The following is a 14703-nucleotide window of genomic DNA, read 5'->3' as shown; positions in this document are numbered from 1 at the left end:
CCTCAAGTCACTTCACTGGCTTCCGATCAGGTACCGCATACAGTTTAAGCTTCTCCTTTTAACCTACAAATGCACTCGATCTACAGCCCCTCCCTACCTCTCTACCCTCATCTCCCCTTACATTCCTACCCGTAACCTCCGTTCTCAAGACAAATCCCTCCTGTCAGTACCCTTCTCCACCACTGCCAACTCCAGGCTCCGCCCTTTCTGCCTCGCCTCACCCCATGCCTGGAATAAACTCCCTGAGCCCATACGCCAGGCCCCCTCCCTGCCCATCTTCAAAGCCTTGCTCAAAGCCCACCTCTTCAATGTCGCCTTCGGCACCTAACCACCATTCTATTCAGGGAATCTGGACTGCCCCTACTTGACATTTCGCCCATTAGATGTGGGGGCCTTCAAAGTTATGAAGAGTTACAAGGTAAAATAGGAAGGGCACGGGGAGATCGGTTCGCATACGCGCAGGTCAAACATTATATTTTACATTTGGATCAACCTGGTTTGCAGCAGAAATTAGGACATAAAATAGAGACCTTTTTCCAAAATCTGGAGATAAGAGGCATGACAGTGTCCTCCTTATACAAAGCATTGGTGACACGAGGCTCACCTAAAAATTTCAGCAGCATTAAACAAAAGTGGGAAAGGGAGTCAGGAAGGACCATAGACAGATAGGAAGTACAGGCCACATTGAAATCGATACCACTCCTTACCATAGTTGAGAGACTAAGAGAGTGTGGATATCGGGTGGTCATGCGGGCCTATATGTCGGGACAGCAATGGGGACATATCAGCTCTACTCGGGAGGCGAAGTGTGCTAAATGTGACCATACACCCCACACTTTATATCACGCCTTCTGGGAATGTCCGGGGGTGCGGGCCTTTTGGAGCCAGATCCGGGGATTTATGACTAAAACCATAGGGGCCCCAGTGAACGGAACCTGGGATCATTTTGTGTTAGATACACAACCTGCATTTCAGACTAATGCTAAAGGTACTAGGGCATGGTGCCGTAAGGTCTGTTTGGTGGCACGTAAAAGTATTTTACAACGGTGGATATCCACAGAGCCACCGGTCTATTGGCAATGGCGAAACCAAATACACGAGTTAGTAACCTGGGAAGCCAGGGCGGCAAAAGGAGCCCCGACAAGGAAAAAAACAATTCTTATTGATTTGGAACCCATACTTACAGGGGTTAAGCCCCCGAGGCCGTAGCTTGGTTTTAAACTTGCTATAGGCTTGGAGGGGGGACAAGTGAATATGGGCTGATTACTCATTCCGGAGTGGGTTGGGAAATGGGGGGGGTAGGGGCTTACCCGGGTTATCAGCACACAGGCTCGGGGAGCCATCAGGGACAGGGTTTATGGGGGGAGGGTAGAGGGAATGAAGTTGATTTTGTTTATGGGGCTTTGCATATACATGCTGATACGTAGACAGCTTGATATCGGTCTTAATAAGAAGGTTGGAATGCAAAGGGAAAGGGGTGGGTTGGGGCTTAAAGTTAAAAGATTGGTGATGCTTGATAATGAGTTGTCACGATGTTTTATTTGTTTATCATCAGCTTGAAAAATTTGTAATTTATACCAACTCACCAATAAAAAATGTTCAACCATAGATTGTAAGCTACTTGGAGCATGGACTGTCCTTTTTTGTTAATCTGTACAGCGCTGCGTAACCCTAGTAGCGCTCTAGAAATGTTAAGTAGTAGTAGTAGTAGCTAAATCCAAATCATTTGGCAGGGGGATTTTGGTGTGCCTGCTCAAAGACTGTATTCTAATTTTATTTCCAGCCATCATGTCTGTGTACTTGGGGAAATATTTTGAGGTGATTGAACAGCTTTTGCCCACTGAATTGCTGTGAACCTGCTCCGAGACCACCCTCAGCCCCAGTCATTTTGTAGAGGTCATTACATGTGTGTGTGTATGTGTTATACACAAATGCAGAGCGAGAGGTAGGGAAAGAATACCAGTTATTACAGACCAGGCACATTGCTTCTCTGTTTAGAACTAGACAGAAAGGAAATTGACCTTGAGCATAAAGAGAAATATATCTTTGATTAAAGAATTTTTTGAGTAGATAACACCTAGAACAGCCAACGAGGATGCAGGATTCCTATCCCAATATTTTCCTTGGTTTATAATTACCTATGATTGTTCTCAAGCTCTATCATAAAATGATAGCATATGCAAATTCTTGGTTTCCTGGTAATGTTTACAGCATTCAATTAGCAATTCTGGATGTTCTTTATCAGCACCACTAATTCCTTGAGGAATGAGATAAAAATCCAGCAAGTAATATAGGAAGACGCTGCTGACAAAGACTTCTGTTTTGTTTTTTTAAGTACAAAATAGCAGAAGAGAGTGCCTATCCAGCTCATAATTGAAAGTGATCGCTGGCCATTTCCCGACACAAATCGGGAGATGGCCGTCGATCTCAGAAAAGCGGCGAAATTGGTATAATCGAAAGCTGCTTTTTTTGACAGCATCGCCGCTTTCCCGTCGCCTCGCCGGCGAAAGTTGAAAGGGGCGTGTCGGCGGCGAAGCGGAGGGACATGGGCGGGTATGGGCGTGGCTACCAGATAACCGGCTTTCACCGATAATGGAAAAAAAAACGGCGTTCAGCAGTATTTCGCCGGGTTTACTTGGTCCTTTTATTTTCACGACCAAGCCTCAAAAAGGTGCCCAAACTGACCACATGACCACCGGAAGGAAGCGGAGATGACCTCCCCGTACTCCCCCAGTGGTCACTAACCCCCTCCCACCAAAAAAAACCCCACTTTAAACATTTTTTTCCAGCCTGTATGCCAGCCTCAAATGCCGTACCCACCTCCATGACAGCAGATTGTGTTCTGTCTTCCAACAGCCTTTTCCTGCTTGTGATGTGGCTCTGGGGTGAGTGTGACACCTTTTCTGTTATTTGCACTGCAGAGTCACATCAGCAATGCATTGTGGTTGGTGTAGGTATTGGTAGTTGGTAGGCTCTACTCCCCTGGTGCTTTCCCCCTGCTTACTGGGTCAGAGTGTGCCCTGTTTTGTTTCCTGTTGTAGTCCATGTGGTAGTGGCCATTTTTGTAAGCCAGTTTTAGTTCCCTTTCCTGTGTTACCCACGTTAGAGAACTTAGTTCTTACCTTGAATGGTGCTGAAAGAGGGCATTGTACACCATTGTGCCAGCTCTGACCTACTGTTCATCTTAGTACCAGGGGACTCTTTGCCAGTGGGGCACAACCTCTGATCTGCAGTTAACTGTGAGTAAACGTGCTTATTCAAATAAAGGACTTTTTCAAAGAGATTAGTCTTCAGGTGTCAACTGGTGTGCCAAAGTTATACAGCAGCAATAAGTCGTAGAGGCTGTATGCAGGTCCCTGGAGCAGTTTTAGTGGGTGCAGTACATTTGTGGGTAGTGGGTTTTGGGGGGGGGGGGGGTTGGGGGGCTCAGCTCCCAAAGTAAGGGAGCTATGCATGTGGGAGCTTTTCTGAAGTCCACCGCAGTGACCCCTAGGGAGCCCGGTCGGTGTCCTGGCATGTCAGGGGGGCCAGTGCACTAAAAATGCCGGCTCTTCCCACGGCCAAATGTGTTGAATTTGGCCGGGGTTTGAGATGGCCAACATAACTTTCCATTATCGCTAAAAAACGAAGCCGGCCATCTCAAACCCCAGCCAAATCCAATGTATTTGGCTGGCCGGAACCGCATTATCGAAACAAAAGATGGCCGGTCATCTTTTTTGAAAATAGGGGTCTGGTCAGCTGTTTGCGGCGCCACCAAAATACATCGCCAGTCATGTATTTTGCAGGCGCCGTTCGATTATTCCCCTCCACGTTACCTTTCTCATATCTAACGTCCCTTATTATCAGATTAATAAGGACCCATATCTAGCCTCATTTTGGACCAGCTTTGTGGTTACTGTGGATTGTGAGAGAATGTTAATGGCCAATCAATGCAGAAAGGGATTGAGTGTGGGAGTTAACTCACACCAAAGACAAGCCAACTCATTGCATTAAAAAGAATGGTAATGATGCAATTAAATATATCAGACAATGCACAGAAAAAGTGGCTACGTGACACTGCAAGAAATTTTTCATCAGGTTCTGGGCAGCAAAGAAGTCTTAGCAGAGAAGATTTAATGCCATTCTTTTTTTTTTTTTTTTTGTGAGGCTGATATTTATACACAGAAGAATGGGCTCTGATGTTGGTTGACGCTATCATTTTTGCTCCCACATGTGCACAAGAAGCTGCGTTTATTACAAAACCTTTGTGCGCATGCATCCAGCAGGATCCCCCCAATTTGCCCGCAAGTCCTTCATCCATAAATTTGCATATACGTAGTGGATAGATGGTTATATTTGGAGTTACCACCCGTCTACTGCGTGGCCTGGGCAGTAATTTTGTATTTTTTACGTGCATCCGCAACGTGCACCGGAAACCAGGTGGTAATCATCATTCTATGTGCGTAGATGATTACTGCGTGGTTACTGCGTGAGACTTTACCGCTAAGTCAATGGATGGCGATAAGGTCTCAGACCCAAAATGGACGCGTGCCAATTTTTATTTTACCGCACAGCCATTTTCGACAAAATTTTTTTAAAAAAAGGCCTTTTTTACAGGAGCGCTGAAAAATGGATCTGCGCATGCCCAAAACACACGCCTACACTGGTACACCCCATCTTTCAGTGCACCTTAGTAAAAGGACCCCATAGTGATTTGGGAAAATATTTTAAGTGAATGGATTTTTAGCTTAGTGGTTAATGCAGTGGACTTTGATCCTGGGGAACTGAGTTTAATTCCCACTGCAGCTCCTTGTGACTCTGGGCAAATCACTTAACCCTCCATTGCCCCTGGTACAAAATAAGTACCTGAATATATATAAACTGCTTTGAATGTAATTGCAAAAACCTCAGAAAGGCGGTATATCGTCCCATTTCCCTTTCCCTATTTGAGATTCTACATGTTATGTTGCTACTACTTGAGATTCTGTTGCTACTGTTTGAGATTCTACATGGAATGTTGCTATTGGAGGAGTAGCCTAGTGGTTAGTGTAGCAAACTCTGATTCTGGGGAACTAGGTTCGATTCCCACTGCAGCTCCTTGTGACTCTGGGCAAGTCACTTAACCCTCCATTGCCCAATGGCACGCCTCTAAAGATAGGACTGGGGAGGGCTGTAGTGTCAGCGGGCATCCAGGCAAAGCTACTGGGCCCCCTAGAGCCTCTGGACCCTCAGGCACTGCCTGGTTGACCGAATGGTCAGTCTGCCCCTGGGTCCCTACTAGGCTCCTACTCTGGCAGCAATTCACTTAAGTATTCAGAATCTGATTGATTAAAACATTTGCACATAAGACAATAGAATTTTAAATGTCACTTTCTGTTGCCCACTGATAGCTGATGAATTTCCTGAAGAATAGGTGTAACGTGGCATGTGGACCTAACCATGCCACAGTTTTCTAGAGATGTTGTAAATATTTAAAACTTTTTGGAAGCATACCATGTTAAAGAGCAGTACAGTAATCCAGGCAGTTTGTAACCATAGTACCAAAACAGTAGCCAGATGCTGTCTCTCAAGATAAGGACAAAGTTCCCTGACCTGACCTATGCTTTAAAAAGTTGTCTTTACAGCAGAGATTTATAGCTCTTTGTTTTTCAATCAAAAACAACATGTATAGTATTGACAATGCAAAACTATGGTTTGTGTTGGCTCTCCCAGATGAAGCCTGCGACAGGACTGTCCTCCACAAACATAAGTAAACATTGTTGTTCTACCTTGTGCATTGTTTCATAAATAGTTTCCTAAAAACCCTGATAACTGTGTAAATAGCTGTTTAAACAAGTAACCGTCTTTTGCAAGTTACCCCCCAAATGAACCAAAAAGGATGGTAGACTGGTAGGGATGTGCATGGCTAGCGGTTTGTTTTTGGTTCATTTGGCTTTTTTGCTCAGCAGCCTATATGCTGCCCATATGCCCCAGGAGTCTGTGTTGGGACTGCTGCTTTTTAACATATTTATAAAGGATCTAGAGATGGGAGTAACTAGTGAGGTAATTAAATTTGCTGAGGACACAAAGTTAGTCAAGGTTATTAAATCACAAGATCTCTAGATCCTTTATAAATATGTTAAAAAGCAGCGGTCCCAACACAGACCCCTGGGGAACCCCACTATCTACCCTTCTCCATTGAGAATACTGACCATTTAACCCTACTCTCTGTTTCCTATCTTTTAGCCAGTTTTTAATCCACAATAGAACACTACCTCCTATCCCATGATCTCCAATTTCCTCTGGAGTCTTTCATGATGTACTCCAGACTCCGTTCCTTTTATCTTGCCGCACCCTATGCCTGGAATAGACTTCCTGAGCCGCTATGTCAAGCTCCATCTCTGCCCGCCTTCAAATCCGGGCTTAAGGCCCACCTGTTTAATGCTGCTTTTGACTCCTAACTTTTTCACTTGTTTGTAACCTTTATCTTATCTTTCTCTTCAATAGCCCCTTATCCCTATGTGTCTGTCGGTCCTACCCTTGTCCCTTATTTGTCCTGTCTGTCTGTCCTGATTTAGATTGTAAGATCTCTTGAGCAGGGACTGTCTTTTCTTCATGTTCAATTGTGAAGCGCTGCGTACGACTGGTAGCGCTATAGAAATGATTTGTAGTAGTAGTAGTAGTACTTTGTCAAACGCCTTTTGAAAATCCAGATACACTATTGTCACAGCTCACAGCACGATATTGCTAAAGCAGCAGACTGGCAATACACTGAGCATGAATGAGCCATGCTCAGAACTTAACAGCACCCAATCAATACCATGGGATCAGTGCAGAAAAATAGCTCCCCAATGCTCAACCATATAAAGATGCAAATGATATGCGTGCTGTTTGACTGAAAATAAGGGGGAGGAAGATGCCTGGTGCATGCGCACAAGAGTTGTGCGATAAGCACAGCTCTTGTATGCATGCGCAAGGCAAACCCAGAAGCAAAGCATACATTGGAATCATTCTTCTGCGATTTTAAATATAAGTTTTTCAAGTGGTTTTTTTCCCCCACCTAAATAGTTTATATTTAAGTACAGAAAATGAGCACCAATGTGTGCTTTCACTTTCAGGTTTGCTCTGACTCGCATACATTCATCTCTCACTACTAGCGCTTAGAGCAAGGGTTCCCAAATTGTTTTGGTTCACTGTACCCCCCCCCCCCCCAGGTCTCCATGGCACCTCCCCCAGTCACATGGGTCTCCACACCCTCCCCACATGGGTCTCCCTTTCTCTGCAGCCCCCTCCTCTCACAGCAGCACACCTCTGCCTTCCCTAAATCCAGCATCGCTCGCTACCTTCCTTCCTGCAGGTCTAGGATTGCTGCCGCTTCCTTCTCCTTCCCCCGCCGCCGCTGCAGCGCTTGCAGCTTACATTTTCGGACTGTCTGCGATTCACATAGGCACTCCGGGGCCTTCCCGGTCTGCCGCATCCGGCCTTTTCTGATGCAACTTCCTGTGGTGAGGGCCGGAAGCAGAAGAGGGAAGTCCCCACAGTGCTGTGGACGGCCCGAAAATGTAAGCTGCAAGCACTGCAGCGGTGGCAGGGGAAGAAGCAGGAAGCAGCAGATGCCGGACCTGCGGGAGGGGAAAGTAGGGAGTGATGCGCCACAGCACCCCTGAGAGTTCGCTGTGGAGAACCAGGGTGCCGCAGCGCACAGTTTGGGACCCGCTAGCTTAGAGGCTTGCAAGGGATTCCTTCTGCTTTCAAATTAAATAACAATTGGCAGCTTTTAAAGAAAAAATTGTGGGAAATCCTCTTTTCAAACACCTCAACGCATGCTACGATCTGGCGTTAGGTGTTTAGTGAGTGGTAAGGGTGGCTTTGTTTTGTGCCCTGTTCTGTGAGCATTGGGAGGGAATAGGAAATGACCTCTTTAACATCCATTTGACTATATTTGCATGCCATTTGCTCTAATCTTTAGCACGCACGTTGTCACCTGCTTTAGAGCCCTCTGAGTATTCTGTGCTCACTAACTCCAGCGCTGGTCTGACGCTAATCGCCACTAGCACCAGAATTAGGTTTTGAGCATCGACCCAGAAGTGTGTATGTGTGTCACTCCCTGATTTCCACCTCAGGGCTCAGGCTTTATTACCCAGGGAGGAGAGAGATTATTACTTATTAAGCTGTCATGGACTGATGAACTGTGTACCATGGTTTGTTTTTCTTTGAGGGAACAGATAAGAGTGCTGCAGGAATGAATTCTTCCTAATTCCTGCGGTTTTATCATGACTCAGTTGACCCAAATTCGTGTTTTCGGTGTCCTAGATAGAATAGCTTCTCAGCATGGTACTGGGCAAGAAAATAGCAAACTGATCTTGTCGGGTAATTTTCAAACTGGGACAAATTCTGTAGGCACTTTTTTAAAAATCTGCAGATTTCTCACCAGTCTTTAAAGAGAAAGTTACATCTCCTTTCACCTTAAGACTTGCCAAGGGGATGCAAGGTAGTCCTGGACTTTTGCATGTCTTTTGGTGCTTGTACTTTCTCCATGGAAAATAGCCCCTTTTTTTTTACCTCAATTGCAGCTTTCTTTTTAAATTAGAACCTTATTTTCTTACTCCTGTTACTCTATATTATCTATGTGCTCCATCTTTGCTTACACTCTATTCTGTCCATTAAACTGTTTTATTGTGTACTGTGTTGACACTGTAATGAATATTTTTACTGCTGTAATTATCTATTGCTTATGTTTGACTTATTCTTGTACACCGCCTTGAGTGAATTCCTTCAAAAAGGGGTTAAATAAATCCTAATAAATAAATAAACAAACAAACACATCCATGCTGTGCTTATCCTGTATAGGTGGAATATATGTGCAGAACATGAATATTCTCAGTCATACATGTTTACCGCTACCTATACACCAATCAGAGAAACTTCCTCAGGGACCTCGCCCTATAGAAGAAATATTACATAAGGGAGACACAGGTAGAGAACTATGGGTCCCTTTTACAAAGTTACGCTGAAAAATGGAATAAGGTAGTGTACATGCATGTAGGCGCGCACAAAATCATAGTAACATAGTAGATGACGGCAGAAAAAGACCTGCAGGGTCCATCCAGTCTGCCCAACAAGATAACTCATATTTGCTGCTTTTTGTGTATACCCTACTTTGATTTGTACCTGTGCTCTTCAGGGCACAGACCGTATAAGTCTGCCCAGCACTATCCCCGCCTCCCAACCACCAGCCCCTCCTCCCAACCACCGGCTCTGGCACAGACCGTATAAGTCTGCCCAGCACTATCCTCACCTCCCAACCACCGGCTCTGGCACAGACCGTACAAGTCTGTCCAGCACTATCCCTGCCTCCCAACCACCAGTCCCGCTTCCCACCACCGGCTCTGGCACAGACCGTATAAGTCTGTCCAGCACTATCCCCGCCTCCCAACCACCAGCCCCGCCTCCCGATCTTGACTAAAATCATTTTTCAGCACACCTGTAAAAAATGCCTTTTTAATTTTTGCCGAAAATGGATGTGTGACAAAATGAAAATTGCCACGCGTCCATTTTGGGTCTGAGACCTTACCACCAGCCATTGACTTAGTGGTAAGGTTTCACATGGTAAAATGCCGATTACTTCCTGATTATCGCCCATGCGCCAGAAAATAAAAATATTTTTCGGTGTGCGTAAAAAATGAAATTACCACAAGGGCCATGTGATAGCTGGGTGGTAACTCAAAATTGACTCGCGTTGGGCACACGTAGGTGTCTAAGCGGCTTAGTAAAAGGGCCCCTATTGGTCCTAATATACAAAAAGTGGAGGAGTGGCCTAGTGGTTAGAGTGGTGAACTTTGGTCCTGGGGAACTGGGTTTGATTCCCATTGCAGGCACAGGCAGCTCCTTGTGACTCTGGGCAAGTCACTTAACCCTCCATTGCCCCAGGTACAAAAAAGTGCCTGTATATAATATGTAAGCCGCATTGAACCTGCCATGAGTGGGAAAGTGCGGGGTACAAATGTCATAAAAAAAAATAATCACAATGAAATGGGCAGGATGGGACCCAAATTACAAGCAGATATGGGAGCAGGGAAGGATGGGCTGGACAGAGACCCACTGGAATCAGATCTGGGAAACAACCCCAAAAATCAGCAAATGTCTATCTTATTTGGACACCCAATATAAAATCCTATATAGAACATACATCACCCCACAGCGACTCCATAAGATACAGAGAGGGAACACCTGCTGGAGAGGATGGATGCATAAAAAAGGAGACTTTGAACACTTGTGGTGGAAGTGCCCAAAAATAAAAACCTGTTGGCAACAAGTCAGAGGCAAAATCCAAAAAATCAGCAGAGCACAACTCCCTATGGACATGACACTGAAGCTGCTAGTCATCACTTTGGATTCAGAACCAAAGGCCCTATCCAAGGGGGATCCGACCTCGCATCTTCTCCTAGCTTGCCCACCTAGAAATAGCAGCCCAATGGAAAAACCTGGAGACCCCTACTATAGAACACTGCTGAAGGAAAGTGAGACATATAAAAGATGTGGACAGAGCTTCAGCAAAATTCCACAAAAAGATGGGTGCCTTCAACAAAGTGTGGCACCCACACACAGCATTCCTAGAAAAGACTACATAGCAAAAGCCAGGCTGAGGGGAGAAACCAAGAAACCAAGGCGTAACACAACCCCCCCCCCCCTTTTTGCCTCTACTCTCCTCTCCCCCACATAACATAGCAATAACAAACACTCCCAGAGACTACACCTTCTCGAATCCTCCCACGTCCATACCAGGAAATAACAACAAAAGACACCCACTTGCAGAACTATTTGTATTTGTATGTTGCAATGTTTGGGTTATAAGGTTGGTGGAGGGTAAGAAAAATTGACTTTAAGCAGAAGACTACTACTACTACTACTTATCATTTCTATAGCGCTGCTAGATGTACCCAGCGCTGTACACTTGAACATGAAGAGACAGTCCCTGCTCGACAGAGCTTACAATCTAATTAGGACAAACAGGACAAATATGAGAATACACTAACTACAGTTCATCTCAATGAGAACTGAAAATAAGTCTGTCCGAGAACAGAGTTTATAGGGAAATACTTACAAAAGAAGCTTACTAACTTGGAGACTGTAATACTGTACACTGTCAAGGTCAACAAATAACTGTATGGAATGTTATGTTAAAAACTCTTTAATAAAATAATAAAGTAAGCAAAATGCAAGACAAGTAGGGATGTGCATTAGGTTTGTTAGCGTGCATGTCAAGTTGATTTAACACGTTAGCCTATAAATTAATGACCATCAAATCAATTAACAAGTTTTAAACAGTTTGAACATGCATTAAAACATTTTTTATTACATGAATCACTTAACACAAGACTACTTCTTCTTATCAGCCCTTGGAAAAGCGTCCCATAGTTTAGGAAGCCAAAAATACCCTTGACATCATTTGCTTAGTCAAATATTCATCTCCAGGATGCGAGCTTCTCTGCCATGGCCTTTACCCTCAAAAGGGAGAATAGGTAAGAACACCACCTGTGTGCCTGTATGCTTCACCCTCCCCCAGAGCCACAAAATCACTTTTGATAACATTCCCAATTCAGAGTAGAGCACTATACCGTATCCTGCAATTGAATTCTTAGGAGTGTCTTTTGGAGTACTTCAGTGAAATGTTTTCTGAAAGTTCAGATACATCATCTCAATCAGATCACCTTTATCACCCATGTTTGTTTCCAATTTGTAAGAACCGTAATTGGTAAAACAAGACTTCCTTGGGTAAATTCAGGTTGCTGTTTCATTCCAGCTATGACTGACCATATGGTCAGACTTTTTTTTTTAATAGGTGATAATTTGGAGAAACCTAAAGCAGTCTGCTCTTTAAGACTAGAAGATAAAATTGTTAATTTGCTCTAACAGGTAGCAAATCACCAGGACTGGTTAATAACAGAATTCAGAGAGCTGAAATATGAAATTGCTAATAACTTACTAGTAATCTGTAACTTGTCATTTAAAACAGATAATAGTAGTTGTGGACAGGGGCTCCAGGGATGATCTGAGAAAGTATAGATTGGTGAGCCTGACTTGCATCCTTGACAAAATACTATAACTTCAACCTCTCTTTGGTGTACTATATAAGTAGAGGAGTGTGGTAGCCGTGTTAGTCCACTGTTAAGGTTATCAATAGAAATCAAACAAAATAAAACATGGAAAAGAAAATAAGATGATACCTTTTTTATTGGACATAACTTAATACATTTCTTGATTAGCTTTCGAAGGTTGCCCTTCTTCGTCAGATCGGAAATAAGCAAATGTGCTAGCTGACAGTGTATATAAGTGAGAAACATTCAAGCATTGCTATGACAGTCTGACAGGGTGGGAGGATGGGGGTGGGTAGGAAGTACAGTGGGGGAAATAAGTATTTGATCCCTTGCTGATTTTGTAAGTTTGCCCACTGACAAAGACATGAGCAGCCCATAATTGAAGGGTAGGTTATTGGTAACAGTGAGAGATAGCACATCACAAATTAAATCCGGAAAATCACATTGTGGAAAGTATATGAATTTATTTGCATTCTGCAGAGGGAAATAAGTATTTAATCCCTCTGGCAAACAAGACCTAATACTTGGTGGCAAAACCCTTGTTGGCAAGCACAGCGGTCAGACGTCTTCTGTAGTTGATGATGAGGTTTGCACACATGTCAGGAGGAATTTTGGTCCACTCCTCTTTGCAGATCATCTCTAAATCATTAAGAGTTCTGGGCTGTCGCTTGGCAACTCGCAGCTTCAGCTCCCTCCATAAGTTTTCAATGGGATTAAGGTCTGGTGACTGGCTAGGCCACTCCATGACCCTAATGTGCTTCTTCCTGAGCCACTCCTTTGTTGCCTTGGCTGTATGTTTTGGGTCATTGTCGTGCTGGAAGACCCAGCCACGACCCATTTTTAAGGCCCTGGCAGAGGGAAGGAGGTTGTCACTCAGAATTGTACGGTACATGGCCCCATCCATTCTCCCATTGATGCGGTGAAGTAGTCCTGTGCCCTTAGCAGAGAAACACCCCCAAAACATAACATTTCCACCTCCATGCTTGACAGTGGGGACGGTGTTCTTTGGGTCATAGGCAGCATTTCTCTTCCTCCAAACACGGCGAGTTGAGTTCATGCCAAAGAGCTCAATTTTTGTCTCATCTGACCACAGCACCTTCTCCCAATCACTCTCGGCATCATCCAGGTGTTCACTGGCAAACTTCAGACGGGCCGTCACATGTGCCTTCCGGAGCAGGGGGACCTTGCGGGCACTGCAGGATTGCAATCCGTTATGTCGTAATGTGTTACCAATGGTTTTCGTGGTGACAGTGGTCCCAGCTGCCTTGAGATCATTGACAAGTTCCCCCTTGTAGTTGTAGGCTGATTTCTAACCTTCCTCATGATCAAGGATACCCCACAAGGTGAGATTTTGCGTGGAGCCCCAGATCTTTGTCGATTGACAGTCATTTTGTACTTCTTCCATTTTCTTACTATGGCACCAACAGTTGTCTCCTTCTCGCCCAGCGTCTTACTGATGGTTTTGTAGCCCATTCCAGCCTTGTGCAGGTGTATGATCTTGTCCCTGACATCCTTAGACAGCTCCTTGCTCTTGGCCATTTTGTAGAGGTTAGAGTCTGACTGATTCACTGAGTCTGTGGACAGGTGTCTTTCATACAGGTGACCATTGCCGACAGCTGTCTGTCATGCAGGTAACGAGTTGATTTGGAGCATCTACCTGGTCTGTAGGGGCCAGATCTCTTACTGGTTGGTGGGGGATCAAATACTTATTTCCCTCTGCAGAATGCAAATAAATTCATATACTTTCCACAATGTGATTTTCCGGATTTAATTTGTGATGTGCTATCTCTCACTGTTACCAATAACCTACCCTTCAATTATGGGCTGCTCATGTCTTTGTCAGTGGGCAAACTTACAAAATCAGCAAGGGATCAAATACTTATTTCCCCCACTGTATGCATGGGGACATCAAAGTATACCATTGGTATTCTAACAGGGTGGGTGTGGACAGGTGAGGGGAGGGTGATCAACAGAGACATACAGCTTTATGGTTTATAATGGGCTAGGAACCCCAGGTCCTTGTTAAGTCCTTTCTGTTGGGTGTTAAAATATTCAATCATTCTGACTTCAAAGGTCTTACGTTCTTGTATGGTTTTAAAGTTACCTTTGAGGATTCTCACTGTGAAGTCACTGGTGCAGTGTCCTGGTCTTGTAAAATGAACCTTCCGTAGGCACATTTTACATGCTACCCAAGATCCACAAACTGGGAAACTCTGGCAGACCAATCATATCAGGCATTGGCACACTCACGGAAGAAATATCTGGATTCATAGAGGGAATTCTGAAACCTCTCGTACACAAAACTAACAGCTTCATACAAGACACCACAGACTTTCTGAATAAATTGAAAAATATCAAGCAACTACCACCTAACACCCTTCTGGTCACGATGGATGTAGAATCACTATACAGCAACATTCCACATGCGGATGGCATAGCTGCATGTGGAAGACTCCTAAAAAAATCCACACTGGACCATCAATACTCTCCAGAAACTATTACAAAATTAATCAAATTCATTTTAACTCACAACTACTTCCACTTTAACAATGATATCTATCTGCAAATAATGGGCACTGCGATGGGCACCAGGACAGCACCCCAATATGCCAACCTTTTTATGGCTGAGCTGGAAGAGACATTTCTG

The sequence above is a fragment of the Microcaecilia unicolor genome, chromosome 7, assembly GCF_901765095.1.
Source record: "Microcaecilia unicolor chromosome 7, aMicUni1.1, whole genome shotgun sequence".
Taxonomy (NCBI): Eukaryota; Metazoa; Chordata; class Amphibia; order Gymnophiona; family Siphonopidae; genus Microcaecilia; species Microcaecilia unicolor.
The sequence above is the reverse complement of the archived record's forward strand: the minus strand, read 5'-3'. Positions refer to the sequence as shown.